Source organism: Pogona vitticeps, chromosome 5 (genome assembly GCF_051106095.1).
Source record: "Pogona vitticeps strain Pit_001003342236 chromosome 5, PviZW2.1, whole genome shotgun sequence".
In the NCBI taxonomy this organism is placed as follows: Eukaryota; Metazoa; Chordata; class Lepidosauria; order Squamata; family Agamidae; genus Pogona; species Pogona vitticeps.
This window is the reverse complement of record NC_135787.1, coordinates 143,144,822-143,160,871: the sequence shown is the minus strand read 5'-3', so window position 1 is coordinate 143,160,871 and position 16,050 is coordinate 143,144,822. Positions and strand designations below refer to the sequence as shown.

General features: G+C 40.1%; 1 long non-coding RNA gene across 1 annotated transcript in view; it reads right to left on the bottom strand.

Moving 5' to 3' along the window:
- LOC110075089 (uncharacterized) overlaps positions 1 to 15,248 on the bottom strand; it is a 50,845-nt gene extending 35,597 nt beyond the window's left edge. Inside the window, exon 1 of the long non-coding RNA XR_002299909.3 lies at positions 102 to 15,248. This is a non-coding gene — a long non-coding RNA (uncharacterized LOC110075089). The remainder of the gene's footprint in view (positions 1 to 101) is intronic.
- Between the last annotated feature and the right edge of the window lie 802 nt (positions 15,249 to 16,050).

The following is a 16,050-nucleotide window of genomic DNA, read 5'->3' as shown; positions in this document are numbered from 1 at the left end:
GTAGAGTTGCATTATAAAATCTAAAGACATTAAAGCATTTTTTAAAAAAGGAGTTTAAAAAATGATTTAAAAGCCACAACAACACAAATTTAACTGCTTACCAGAAGCTCACTAAGAAAGGTGTCAACTTCTTTTTGGAGGGATGTCCACAATCAAACGGCAGCTGCTGATGTGTGTACTCACCAGCCTAACATTTAAGGTTGATAGGATATGCAACAGGCTTCTGCTGAAGACTTGTAATTCCAAGCAGAGTCACAGAGAAGGAAGTGGTCTTTTAAATATCCTGGCCCAAAGCCATTTAGGACTTTAAAGATAAAAACCAGACCCTTGAATTTTGCTTGGGGAAAAAGAAGAAGCCCATACACTTTGTTCAGGCCCACTAATATATAATCTTTAAAGAGCATGCCAGATACATCTGTTTGTTGCATTTTGCACTAGCTGTAGTTTCTGAGCCTTTTTTAAAGGACAGCCCCACATAGAGTGCATTATAGTATAATAATTTAGAAGCAAGCTGATATAATTCAATGAGTTGGAGTGCCTGGTTGCAGGGCCAGGCGTCCTGTGCCTTCCAGAAAACAGACCAGCTGAGATCACTCAGAGCACAGGTGGCTAGCTGATGCAGGGACCTGCCCTGCCACCCATGTGGCCTTAGGCAAGTCCCAGAATGTCACCATAAGGAGAGTCTTAAACCACCTTTGGTTATTAGCAGTCCCTGGGAGGGATGCCATAAGTCAGAATTGACCTGACAGCATGTGATGGTTAATCAAGGCATGACTCACTGTAGCCACATCTCTTTTTATCTAGACAGGGATACAACTGCCACACAGTTTCTAATACGTAACTACTAGTTTTAACTTTGCTCCTCTTTATTTTTAAGCTTTTGTTTCATTTTGTGCTACTTCGTGGCATTTTGAATTGTTCTGGCTTTTTTATGTTAGTCACTTTAGGGTCTTTATTAGGGTAGAAAAGTGGTATAAAATCCTTTTATATACTAAATAAATCACTAAATATTGCAATGGCACATTCTTTTGTTCTGTGTATTGATGAAGTGTTTCTTTTCCATTGAAACCTGATGGAGTATATTGAGACCACCCACAGACAAAAGAAAGCTAGCTATACTAGGCCTGTACAATATCTTAAGGACTGTAGGAACAATGGGAAAACAATTCATTTGTATTTAGACTGAAACTCTTTTTGATTGTGTGTGGATGGCTCTCCTTTGCCTGAGAAGGACCAATCAATTTTCTTTGGCATCAAAAGAAAAAATGAACAACTAAATAAAGGCAGTCATCAAACAAGGAAAATACAAGGGATAGTGCTTATTGTATTTTAAAAATTTAGACAAACATTCACTTGTTAAATAACTACAGAACATCTAATTAAACACACACAAAAGGTTGAAATGTAAGCTCCTAACTGTCTAATTATTTTTTTAAAAAATTACATGTTCAAAAATAGAAAAGATCATGAAAGTTGCACTCTTCCAATGGGAACTTTAATCTAAGCCCATTGTGCCATTTGTTTTTGATTGCCCTTGCTTTTGCAATGAAAGATTATTTATTCCTCATGGGGTCCTCTAGGGTTCTTTTTTAATTAGCGAAGGGAGAGGTAAATAATTAAAGTCAAAGAGATGAATGTAACCAGAACGAGATGCTGGCATCTCACTGCTAAATTCCAGACAACAGCAAAAACGTTGCATAGAAATGAATGGGGACATGCAGTGAGGAGTTATCTCATTAGTTCTCTTAAACTTTTCTCCCCACTGTCTTTATTCATTTCATGTATTTTATTATTCAGATCACAGCAGTTGCTACTTATGGTATTCAATAATTCTCTGTTAAGCAGGCCATTGCTTTTTGGGTTGCATGTTGCAATTGACAGCATTCATGTATGGAAAGTGTAGTGATTCCAAGATTCTTTCCTACCTGAAGTGAAGGACAAGATATCCTGCCCTTAAATTCCATTTACAGAAGCCAACTGAACTGGCAGCTGAATTCTACACATGCAAGTAGAGAGCACCTTACACAACACATGACAACAGCACATAAGCTGTTGTCAGAAGGTAAAGCCATCTGGTGCCTGGAAATCTTTCTTCTAATACGTCACTGCCACTACCAGCTTCTTCTGCCTGATGCTGAATGTTAAGACCAGACTTGAGCGAAGAATGCTCCTACATAACATATTGTCAAGAGAACTGTAAGGGGAAAACATTCAGCAATAGATTTGTTGAGAGTTCTGGTATCAAAGGAGGAAATTCATCATAGGGGTTTCCTGATGTGTAGACATTACCTAATCACCTTCTTTAATGTTGGGAACGACCCTATTGGCCAGTAACCCTGAGGATGGCTTCCCCCATTGTGGATTGATTAGTTTGGTTCTCTTCTCTGAGCACTGCACACCAATAGCCCAGATCCAGTTTTGGAATACACACAGCAGCACCCTAAAGACTAATATGTGTATGGTGGGGAGGCCACTTTGTCAGACGCATCTAAAGAAGTACACTGTGTTTCAGGATTGCTTATGTCACAATGTGAAATAGCATGTTTCTGTTTTTCTATTAGGTACATTTACATTTCACCTTTCTTTCAATTAGCAGTACATGTGGCTTTTCTCCCGCCCATTTTATCCTTCCAACAAGGAGCCTCATGGCACAGTGGTTAAACTGTTGTGCTGCAGCCAAAACTCTGGTTCACTCCCGGGTTGTTGGCTAAAGGTTCATTCAGCCTGCCATCTTTCTGAAGTTGGTAAATCGAGTGTCCAACTTGCAGAAGTGGGGGCAATGTGTAGCCTACATAATTAAATAGTAAACTGCCCAGAGAGTGCTGGTGTATAAGCAGCACACTTTGCTTTGCTTTTGTAAGGTGGACTGCTAGCTGGCCCAAGGTGAGCAGTGAGCATTATGGTCAGAGTGCACCGGAACCTGGCTCTCTCAATTTACAATCCAGTACTTTAACTACTGCACCTTGCTTTGTTGTTCTTATGGCAACAGACTAACAAAATTATTGCTATGGAGTTTTTTACAGCATACGGTGCAGTGCACACATCTTCCGTTACCCATTGGATGCATCAATGAGTACAAGCCAAAATAAAATAAAAAACAAAAAAAACACAACCCAATATCTCCATGGGTCTACTTCTTTGAAAATATCTGTTTTAAAACTGAATGTGCTAGTAGAAAGTAGATATGAAGGTCACAAACATGTGAGCTCTTCCCCCCCCCCCCGTTGAGTACTACTATGAGTGGATCAAAGGTTGTTATACGGCCCTTCCTTTACTTTCTGCCAAACAGGATCTTGCACTGTTCATCAAACTCTGCATTGGGATAAATACTGCCTCCTCACCCCACTGGCAGCTTGTTCTAGGGATCTCTTTTATCTGACTGACAGCTGAAAGACATTAAGTTGTACAGTAAATCATTTAACTAGAGCTTAGAAAGTGTGATGGCTAAACCACAAACAAAGAGTACTGCAATATATTCAACTAGGCTGAACAATTTTAACGTTAATGGACCAATGTAACCACATGTAATAAGTACAATCTATTCCATTTTCCGAAAGATCTTAAACTGGATCTTTAGTAATGCTGGTGGTTCTGAGAAGTTTGTCTGAGATTTGTCATTCTGGTTTCCCCCTGCCCCTCCTTCTTACTCTTTTTGTAAGTGCTACTTACATAAAATATGCCAGAACACTTATAATCAGCTGGAAACTAGCAGTTTCTCTTTGCCCAACAAGAGTAGCAGCAAGCAGAATTACTTACTTCTCACCTTTGTTTGAGAAAACAAAGAGAATAGCCACCCCACCCCAACCTGTGGTCAATACATGAGCTTGGACAGGCTAGTATACAGCATAGCACTGTGGATGACTGTGTAACAATGAGATGGGTAGTCCTTCGTTAGAAGTTGACCTCAGCCATGAATCCACCAAGTAGACTCCGGCAAAAGAGAGACATAGGAAGCTGCCCACTATTGAGTCAGATAATGGGTTCATCTCGTTCAGTACCATCTCATTTAAACTGATTGGCAGTTTAAGCTCTCCTGGCTTTCCAGTTTCTACCTGAAAACACTGAAGACTGAATCTGGGACCTTTTCAGCCTCAACTCCAGGCCTGTAAAATGAAGAAAATAGCTCTGATAATGTAACAGGTAGCTGATGTGCTGACTAATATAATGGCCAAAATCCAGCAGTAAGTTGCAACTGCAGTAGGCCCATCACTGCAGTGGGGATTTGGGGATCAACATCTCTGTACAATCCACTAATTCAGTGAGCCTACTCTATAGTTGAACTTACAACTGGTTTTCAACCCTTGAAAAACACTAAAAACACTGTATGTGCATGTTGCTCTTGTTTTTATATCTGTTTGTTTGCTTCTACAGCAGAGATTATGATGCCTGAAGTCAGACAGCTCCTAGTTTTCCCAGTCAGAAAATTTTGGGTCAGAAGACCTTTTCTCTTTAATGGATTTTCTGCACAAGAAAAGAAGTAGACACAGTAGTGGGCAGAGTAAGACCGTAATGGAATATGACAGAACTTTGAGATCTACTTCAAAAAAAAAAAAAAGCAGGCAATTGCACAATAAACACCTGAATTCTGATTACTGTAAGAAAATATAGTGCGACTTGAGTGATCTTTGCACTGTGCTTCCTTGCTTGGGAGGGGAGAATAGGCAATGCAAAGAATACAGCTCCTTTTCATTGTTTCACTTCCAAGACTTTTTGGTTTCAGATCTATGGCATCTAAGCCTGCAATAGTAACAAAAAAGCCTTGCCGTACCAGACAAGAGTCGATCAAGTCTGCTCCCACAGTGGCCTACCAAGTGGCTATATGGGAAGATGACAAGCAGGACATGAGTGCACCAGCACATTCCTGCTCGTGTTCCCTTAGCAATTGGTATTTAGAGGCATACTGTACTACCTCTGATTACTGGAGGTAATAAATGGCTGTCATCATGGCTAGTGGCCATTGATAGCCTTTTAATGTTTACATTCTCTGTTCATGGCTCATGTTTTGCAGTACTGCATATTTCCAATTATATAACATTAAATAATGTTATGTTACTGCTTTCTCAGCATTGGACATACTACTGCCTTGTGTTGTGCCTATTTAATAGTGTAAGCTCTTGGCCTCTGCATTGTTAGGCTGGACACTCTACATTACCAACATAGTATAACCCTCTGTTTTTTAAAATAAATGGGTTCTATATATTGCTAAAGGGACATGGTGGCACTGCGGGTTAAACTGCAGAAGACTCTGTGCTGCAAAGTCAGAAGACCAGCAGTCGTAAGATCGAATCCACACGACGGAGTGAGCTCCCGTCGCTTGTCCCAGCTCCTGCCAACCTAGCAGTTTGAAAGCATGTAAAAATGCGAGTAGATAAATAGGTACTACCTCAGTGGGAACGTAACGGCGTTCCGTGTCTAGTCACGCTGGCCACGTGACCATAGAAACTGTCTTTGGACAAACACTGGCTCTATGGCTTGGAAATGGGGATGAGCACCGCCCCCTAGAGTTGGACACCACTGGACTAAATGTCAAGGGGAACCTTTACCTTTTTATATATTGCTATTTTTATTCAGTTGTTTTTGACAACCCCCTTTCGTAGCCATTTGAATTGGTGGCCATCTCACCCATCCTGTGGCAGTGACTTCAACTGCTGAACTATACATGAAGTAGTATTTCTTGTCTGTCCTGAATCTCCCAACACTTGTCTTCGCTGAATAACCTCAGATACTAGTATAAGAAGTGTGTGCGTGTGTGTGTGTGTGTGTGTGTGTGTGTGTGTGTGTGAGAGAGAGAGAGAGAGAGAGAGAGAGAGAGAGATTTAATATGTTTGACTGCAAAGCCTATAGCTAATAGTATGGGCTTCTAGAAATAGCTGCCCTTGCAGGCAGCTGGGAAGCTGCGAGGCACTTCTTCCAACATTGAAATGGAGGGCTGTGAAATTCTTAAGCTCAGCCAAACCCCTCAACATAAACCATGCTGTTGTTTTTCAGCAATTCATTCAGAGCCTCCTTGAAGTTTTCTTGGGAGTTTTACACTGAGCTCCCATTTCCATTCCATTGCTTTTAGCACAGCAGTAAAGCTATTCTCCCTTTCTCTTGTTCTGTTGGTAATAGATGTTACAAAAGACACATCAAGGACAGCTGAAGAGCAGAAGGGCTGAGAGAAAGGCAGGGTAGCCCGTTGGTGCCAGTGTACTTCCCGTCCAGCTTTCCTTATGACACAGTCAGGCCCACATTGCCACTATTGCCAGTTTCCTTGACGGTGGAATCCCAGCCATTTCGACTTTAAGCAATCTGGATGGATCTTGTGTTTGAAGTTGCTGGAACTACATCAAACAACCAGGGATAAAGAACGCTGCTGAAGGATTTATTCTGCCTGGATAGGAATGTAAGGCGGGGGGGGGGAAGCGTGCAAGAGGGAGGAGAGCAGAACAAAGTTGTCTCCAGCCCCTTTTGTGATGTACCCACTAAGAATGTTTGGGGTGGAGAATTTTACTGAAAAACAACTATATTCTGAACTTTTTAAATCATAGCAAATGTACACATTAGTGGCATGCTATGCACAAAGGTCCTTTGCAAATCAATAAAGGTATTTTATTATTTTAATTATTGCAATGTTTAGCCAGAATTCAGTTTCTGAGGCATGGGCAAAAGTTTATACTTGAGTTAACCATTAGCTGCAAAAATTTCACCCAACCAAGCTTCTTTAATGACATTAGCCATATAGCATATAGCTGTTGCTATACAGTATAACCTTCACTCCTGCAGTGCAAGCTGTTGAAGTTAAAGTCGTAAGGCTGTTATGGAGCTTTCCCTGGTATGGCGATAAAATCATGATGAAAGTTTCAGTTGTTTTTGTGTGCACATGTGTACATTCAGATATTGTTAAAAGCACAGGATTACCACCAACTACATATGCCATATACTGTATGATGGCAAGTGTGGAATAATCTATATAGTTATTCCCTACTAGAATGTTGATTACCAAGCTCAGCAAAGTCCTTAAGGAGAGAAAAGAACACGTCTTTCTCTGAAACTCTGTAGTTGAGCACATGCTTTGAATGCAGAAGACCCCCAGTTCAGTCCCTGACATTTTCAGATAGAGCTTAGAAAGGCTTGTTTGGAACCCTGGAGAATTACTGCTAATCAGGGTAGATTACTACAAGCTACAAGAATTTATGCTCTAACTTGGGATAAAAAAGTAAGTTATTTCCCCATTGTCACAGAATATCACAGCAACAGTGATGGTCTCCCATAACTGTCAAAACTCTGCTGTGGATCTTCCAGCTGAAGAGCCTTTCTAAAACATTGAGGCTTTGGTCTATATATCTTCCTACTACAGTTTTTAATGAAGTCCCTCATAATTAGGAAATATTACCTCAACAATGTCACCCACAATCTTTCCCTGAAGCTTGACATTTTTTTAGAAAACCGTGCGTCCTCTCCAACATGGTCAACATTCATTATTGTTTAGATATGCTGGGACTGTAGCCTGGAAAAATAATTTCTCCACATTCTGCCTCCGTCTCAAAAATAAATCCCCTGTACTTTACAGAATTCGGTAGCCAGTTCTCTATGACATTGGCACATGTTTGACATTGTTCACAGAGTCAATATGAACAAATCTGAGATGTCAATGAAGTGAATTGTTACACAGGAAATAAACTGACTGCTCAGATAACAGGTTGAGATTGCTTAAATGTACTCAGATTACTTAAAGTTGCTTGGTTATTATTCCTAACACTTAAAAAGAGTTCTCCCCCAGTTTATAAGCTCACAACAGCTTTTTCCTCAGACAAAGTTTCTCAAACCTCCATTCCATTCCAGCTGATGCTAACAACCAGCAACAGATGTTGTTCAGCCATGTTCTTTTGCTTCCAGCTCTTCCTAATGTCTTTGGGTCTTCTACAGTTTCTTGGTGAGGTTTTTGCTAGTCAGAACTGTGCCTCAAACCTTATGGTGCTGGGCTGAGCTACCTGCTCAGACATTCTCCACATCTTCACAGCATGATTGCTTGCTTTTAGAATCATAGAATAATTGAGCCAGAAGGGAATCTATAAGGCTATTGACAGAGTCTTCTCAGTCAGTCATAAGCTTCAGGTCTCAGCTGTGGTAGAATTCTTTCAGAGAGTTTTTCATCCCCACCTCTGGGCTCTCATTTTGACCATCAGATCTCTTCTGGCCATCTCCATCTGATTTCTCTTTCTCTTCACACTATCCAATCTTTCTCAAATTGCCTCTGACCGAGCAACAATATTGTTGATGTTCCTAGCTCCCAATTCAACTTGTTGAACCTTCCGCTGACCAATTAAAAAAGCAATAGTATCTTCCACTAATCATGACATCATACTGCTGTATTCACAACCAAGCCTGAAGCATTGTCTAGATAAAGATTAAATTGTTTTATTGTCATCAATGCCACTTTAGAGTTATAACCTTGAGTGCAAGCTTCTGTAAATTTATTTAAAATGAGTAAAATAAGATTCCATTGTACTAGGACAACTTCAACAAAGAGCCTAAACCACCAAAACCAGTTCTCTGGTTGCAGGGGATGCAGTGATATATGAAGATTCTAATCATTGAAGAACAGAAAAAACCTTCTGGATTAGATCAAAGGCCTACCTAGTCCTCCATTCTATTCCCTTTGTAACCAACAAGAAGCTATCATAAAAGCAAAAGCAACATGCCCCTGCCATATTGCCTTTGTTGCATGGTGGCCAGTAAACCTTGATGGCCTTGTCTTCTCTCAGGTCCTTCTCTTGGTGTCCCGATCTTTTGACATTTGATGGAGGAGTGTAACTGGAGAGAGGCCTTTTTCTGAGATAAATATAATGGCACCAGGTGTTCATATTGTGGGATTCCCTCTTTAAGTGTGTGCTTTTGTTTTTCTCCTTCAGACATCAGGTGAATGTTTGTTTTTCATGGCATTTGATCTGTCTTTTAGCAAGTTGAGGCAACATGCTTGGGGGGGGGTCTGAAGAATCAAGGAGCTGATATCTCAATGGGGCAGAAAGTGCTGGAAAGGAGGAGAAGAAGCCATTTGGACTGTTTTGCAGGTAGCAAAGTCTTGTGGATCATCTATGTTTTTAAAAAATATGTACTCTTCCTGATACAGTATTGGTTTTAGTCATAGTTTATGTTTCGGCAAAGTGATTCTGCCCAACACTGCTAAACTCCTCTGCGCCCACCTTCAGATTATATGAAGAATCTTCTAAAACTCTATTTTGGGGAAGAAAAAAATTATGGGAAATAAATACTTAGAAGGGAGTTCATATATTTTGATTTTTCAGGAGTGCAAGGTATTATCAAGGAATTCAGCTGTACCCTGAACATGAGGGTTCAATTTAATGTTAATTGTTTAGCTTACAACGCAGTATGAGATAGAACTGAACCTTCGGAATGGAGCTTCTGAAGCTGCTTTTGAAACTCTACAGTGTGAGCAAACTGCAATAATTACATGGTTATCTAAAGCTACCTTCAAGCCCGCCCGCCTGTTGTTTAGACTAACAACACGTCTTCGGTTTGACAGGACAAAAGTGAATAAATCCGAAAAGACTAGAAAACTGTTACAATATCATATATAAAAATCAAGACATGGTTTGTGACAGCTATATTTTACTACAGAAATAGATACCTACAACAATCTATGCTGTAAAGGTTTGAGTGTGGCCTCCAATGGGTAAACAAAATTTTATCCCATTTTTTAATGATAGTGTTGGTTGGTGGCATGCATGAGGGAATGTAATTGCTATCTTCCAGTCAAATCAGCCTAACCTAACCTAAGCTAACCTTCCCAGAATAAGAACCCCAGATATGTTTGGAATGTTAAGATGATAGTCTTTTTGCCGGGCATAAATTAAAGTTCTCCCTTAATGAAGTAGCATTGCCAACTCTCTTCATTCCTCTCAGTGTTCAGAATCTCTCCAAAATTCTTTCACTCGTGTGGACAGGTAGCCACATGCCCTCTTTTTAGGACATGCCTCCATTTGAAGGACCAGGAGAGGACAACCCTCATTTTGAAGGTGCCCTCTAATTGAAGAGCAGTCCAATCCATGTCTGATTTATACAATGTAGAGGAGACCAAATTAAGCTCAGTAAACCATACACCTGTTTGGATAAAGAAATGGGTTGCACACCAGTGGGAAGCCATAAATTATAGGATAAGAGTCTCCCACTGTATGGCGTTCCAAAGTTTGGGCACAGCCATCAACAAGTTCTCTTTTTGTGAGTTCCTGCAAAATGGCCATCAAATGTAGCCAGGACAGATAAAGAAAGGCCCTTCCAGGGATCTTGATGCCTTGACAAGCTCATATGGGAAACTGGTTCTTCAGGTCCTTCATAGAACCAAGCCATTCATAGAAGAGCATCATACAATCATGGAATAAAGGAGTTGGAAGGGACCTGTAAGGCTCCTGAGTCCAATTCTTTGCTCAGTGCAGGAATCCAAACCAAAGTCTATCTGGTAAACGGTTGTCTACTTTTCTCTTGAATGCCTCAAGCATTGCAACACTTCCCACTTCTCAGGGTAACTGGCTGTACTGCCATACTGTTCTAACAGTTTGGACATTTTTCCTGATATTCAGCTGAAATCTGGTTTCCTTTAATTTGAGCCTATTATTACATGTCTTGCACTCCGGAATAATCAGGAACGGACCCTGGCCCTCTGTACGACAGTCTTTCAAGTATTTGAAAAGTGCTATCACATCTCTCCTCAGTCTTCTTTTCTCAAGGCTAAACATGCCCAGTTCTTTCAGTCTTTCCTCACAGGGCTTACTTTCCAGTTCCCTGATAATTCTTTTCACCCTCCTCCGAACTTATTCTAGTTTGTTGGCATCCTTCTTCAAGTGCGGGGCCCAAAACAAGACATATTACTGAAGATGAAGCCTAACCAATGCTGAATAGAAGAAAATTAGTACTTCACAGGATTTGGAGACTACTGTTAGTGCAGCCTAAAATAGTACAGTGGACCCTTGACTTACAGATGGCTCGACTTACAGACTTTTCGAGTTACAGACTTCTCTGGCTGCAAAATTTAGATTCGACTTGCAGCCAGAGAATCGACTTACACACCAGAAAAAAACCAAAATGGAATAAAAATAGAATAAAAACCACTGGTTATGGGATTAATCGGTTTTCAGTGCATTGTAGGTCAATGGAGATTCGACTTACAGACTTTTTGACTTGCAGCCACCATTCCAATACGGATTAATTCCTTAAGTAGAGGGTCCACTGTATTTGCCTTTTTTTTGTAGCAACATCACACTGTTGGCCCATATTCAGCTTGTGATCTACAAGAATTACAAGATCCTTCTCACTTGCATTACTGAGGAAAGTAGCCCTGCCTTGTAACTGTGTATTTGTAGTTTCCCCCTCCCCCATGGGTAGAATGTTATCTCTGTTAAATTTCATTCTATTATTTTCAGCCTTGAGCTTATCAAAATATTTTTCAATTTTGTTTCTGTCTTCCAGGTATTCCACCCAATTTTGTGTTATCTGCAAATTTGATACACATTCCCTGCACCCCTCTCTCCAAGTCATTAATAAAAATGCTGAAGGGAACAGGGCCTATGACTGAGCCATTTGGTCCTCCACTTGTTATCTCCTCCCAGTTTGAGAAGGAGCCACTGATAAGCATTCTCTGAGTATGATTCTGTGAACAACTGTGTATCTACCTGACAGTTATTCTATCCAGTCCACACATAACTAGCTTGCTAATCATGGGGCACTTTGTCAAAAGCTCTTCTAGAGTCAAGGTATATTATGTCTACAGCATCCCCACTGTCTATCCCACTCCCCACCCAAAAAAAAGCAAGATAAGATTAGTCTGGCAGGATTTGTTCTTGATATATCCATGTTGGATTCTACTTATTATTGCATTATTTTATTGCATTATTTTCAGAGTGCCTGCAGAGTGACTCCTTTATAATCTGCTCCAGAATTTCCCCTGGAATTGATGCCAGGCTGATTGGCCTGTAGTTCCCAGTTTCTTCCTTTTTATCATTTTTGAAGATAGGAACGATGTTAGTTTTCCTCCAAACATCCAGCCCTTCACCCATCCTCCACGATTTAAAGAAAATAATAGACAGTGGTGCAACTGGGAAATCAATCAACGTGGGTAAAAGGCACTCTTAGCCACAGTAGACATTTGAGCCTCCATAGAGAGTGGCTGGTCCAGGAGAACACTCAGGTTTCAGACCCAATCCTTCAGGGGAACTGTAACCCCATCAAGGCCAAGAACATTTCTCTCTAACCTGTCCAATAATCCCTCTGACAGTAGGATCTCCATCTTACCAGGATTCCATTTCAGTTTTTTGGACCTCGTCCAAACTATTGTCAACATTAGGCAGTGTTCAAGTACCTGTACAGCATCACCCACAGAAGAAGAAAATAAGATATAGAGCTTTTTATAAAAAATGATAAAAAGTAGGAAACTGGGAACCCAATCTCTGTACAACTTCTCCCAACAGCTTCATGTAGATATTAAAAAAACATTAGGGAGATGATCAGTCCCTGTGGGACCCCATAACAGAGGCTCCAAGGGACAAAGACAGCATCTGTACATCATAATCCAAAACTATGAACTGTATTCAGAACCAGAACTGCAGCCTGCATAATTTTTTGGAATTTTGTTACATGCTTTCTATAACTAACCTCTATGAACTGCCTGGCTGCAGCGTTCTATACAGAAAGCAGATGAAATGTCCAACAGAACCGACATATTCATGGTACAAATCATTTAAAGCTCCTTTAACTGTCCTTTAACTGAGCTTGAAATCAAGACTGGAATGGATTAGATAACCTGTAGCATCCAGAAGACCTGGAGTTAACATGCCACCACACACTCAAGCACCTTCCATAGGTATGGAACATTGGAAACTGAAACTTATACAACACGATGCAACTCAGAGAAGATGCCTTTCCACCACCCCAAAAGTGCCTTCTCATTGTTTCTTCTAGGCTCAATAGAACTGTTCTCTCTCAGCCCCATTGGGCCAACAATTTAAATGGGAAGGGGTTAGTGGCATAAGACCACCCACAGCAGCTCATGAACATAGCAACAATGTGTGAGTGTACAGCTGCATAGTCACATGCTAGCATCATTCATGTGGCACTACAACACAGTGCAGGGATTCCAGGGAGAAGCAAGCCCCCTTCTCCACCCTGCCCTCCACTAAGTTATTGTTCTGTCCTGGTATTGCTTCCTGCCTTCATTTATCCTCCTTTCATGGTATCACCTGATATAGTTTGTTTCAACCACCATAGAGGCAGTGTGGGCCCTGATACAGATAGAGTGAGCTTCTTTTGTTTTAAAGGAGGAGATAGTGGACAGGTTCAGTTCAAGCTGGTTGCTGACTGTTTTTCACATGTGCTGTTTTTAATAATCAGTTTTTTACAAGCCAAAACCTATATAGAACAATATACAGTGGCTCTGACCACCTGCTGGAAGCTCAGCAGAGATTAACTCACCCTAAGCTCTCTTGGGAAGGAGTTTCACATGTAAGGTGCTGCCACAGAGAAAGCCCTGTCTCATGTACTCACCAATCTAACAGAGCAGAGCAGAGGGATAAACAACAGTGCTTTTGCTAAAAGTGTCACATTTCCTGAGAAACAGGAGGAGCTAGTTTTTGATAAACCTCAGTCCTAAACGATTCAAAGCTTTATTCCATAAAACTATAATTTTATCATAAACTGCTTTGATAATCTTTTTGGAAGGAACAGCGGTGTACAAACTTAGTGAATTAACAGATGGAATGCAAATTTGTCCATGGAGCAGAAAACAGGAGCTGCCAGTGGTCGGCATGGATGGCCTTGAAGGCAAATAGCTGGGTTCTAGTGGAGATGTCAGAAAGGCCTTTATCACCTAAGTGGGCAACAGTTTCATTTGCCTGCTCTCTTCATGCAGAGATCAGAGGGTTGCATAAAATTTAGAGAAATTCCAGTGAGACCCTATTGTTTTAACAGTGTTTAAACCTATTCTGTGGGAAGGTACTTACAAAGGCCATGATAGAATTAAATCAAATTTCCAATTTCTAATTTGTGTACTTTGTGTACACAGGAAAATCAGTTCTCTTCAAAGTCAGACACCTTGAACTGTACAAAAACAGTTCCAGTAGTATTTACATAATGATTACTAGATTTTTTATTTTATTATTATTAATTTTTTGCACAGGCATTGCAGGGCTACAGCTACAATCCACTTCAGCTTAGAACTAGGGCCTGGAAAAATTACTTTTTGGAACTAAAACTCCCAGAATCACCAAGCCATTCCAAGCGTTTTGGCTCAAGAGAGACATAATCCCATTATGGAGTGTGCAAGCTTGGAAGAAATTTTAATTATTTAATTCAGAGAGGAAAAGCAACCTCTCACCCAGTCCTACGATGTCCAAAATTATGCTACCAATTAAACAAAGTACAGAGGGCCCCAAATTTAATTACATTATAAGAGAGTGCAGAGATAATTACTTTGACAAACAATTTTTGGCATGTAAAATGGAATTTCACAAGTGTTTTATTGCTGCTTACAAGATGCAGTGAAATCTGCTGAGGACATTTTCTCTTCACTTTTGTCAAAGGGCAGATGTTGGAGACAGCCAATAATTAGACTGATAAGATGTTAGTATTGGAGAGACATGATTCAGGCTGTCTTTTGTGTTTGAGTCAGATTTCAAAGAATTCTGCATTTAACTCCAGAAGATCAGTTACAAAACAAAGCAAGCTCATCTGTGTGAGAGAAGTTCCTGGTGTGTCACATACAGAAATTCCTTAAGGAATTTATTCTAAACACAGCCTGTCCATTAAGTCCGTTTCTGCACCAAACCAGGTATTTCTACATATATACAAACCTGATCTGAGGAAGACCGTTATGCATTTGCATTGTTAAAGCTAAGAATATCTCAGCCAAGGCTTGGAAAATTATTTTTAAGAATACTGAATATCAAGCCATCCATACCTGATCTATGGTAGGAATCCGAAACACCAACCTTACACTGCTTGGTTATGCATGGAGTGCATCAACCTGTTGTTGTGTTTGTCCTTTTTAAAAGTCATTTTACAAGCCCTGTTCTCAATCTGGTCATTGCTTTCTCCACATTCCTAAAAGACTAGAAAATTTTACTTTTTAAAATTACAGTTCCAAGAATCCCCCAGCCAGCACAACTGGTAGCTTGAAAAAATTGGGGATTAGAGCTGAGATACACAACTGGTTGCCTTAGAATAGATACAGGATTTTTGATGCTGAAGCTAGTTATGAGTTCCCAATTCATTATGTGCAATAAAAATTCAAAAGAAAGCTCAGTCAGCAAATTGGATAAAAGAACTAACATTGACATACCTTTGCACTTGAAAATAACCTTCGAACTGATGTGCCATCAAGTCAGAACCAACTTGTAGCAACTCTAACAGGGCTTTCAAGTTAAATGAGATAGCTAAGGAGTGTTTTTACCAGTTCCACACCCACCTGGGAGTTCCCATGGCTACGCAGGAATTCAAACCCAGGCCTCCTGAATCCTAGTCTAACACTCTACATCACACTGGGCATCAAGCTTTGAATTACCTCATGCCATGTCAAAATCTTAATTGTGATTTTAATGTTCTTTGTATTATTTCATAGATAAATCATGTTCGGCCATCTTTTAAAAGCTATTTTTTAACAAGAGAAAAATCCCGTATTTTATTTTGTGAGAGAGAGTTCAGTGGGAGAATTAAGTACAGTACTTCTTTCAACATTTTTCACTGAAATTAGCAGATCTTTGGTTTGGTTTTATATATTTCTTGCCTAGCCTCTATCAGTAGATCTTAGGGTAAATTAAATTTGAGTTGACTGGATCATGTCCTAAATAAATATAAGTAACTCATGGGTTACCCAGAGTGCAGAATAATGAAAGTCTGCCTTTATGTAAAGCTGTATGAAAACCCCTACATCCCAGTCTTCCAGTTTGGCAAAGAGTAACTGACATAGCAGAATGGAGCCATGTGGTTTGTTTATATTTCAAGATCCCTTTTATTGTTATTTTTCTAGGGTTAAGTAATGTTGGCATTTCAGAAAACTGACTT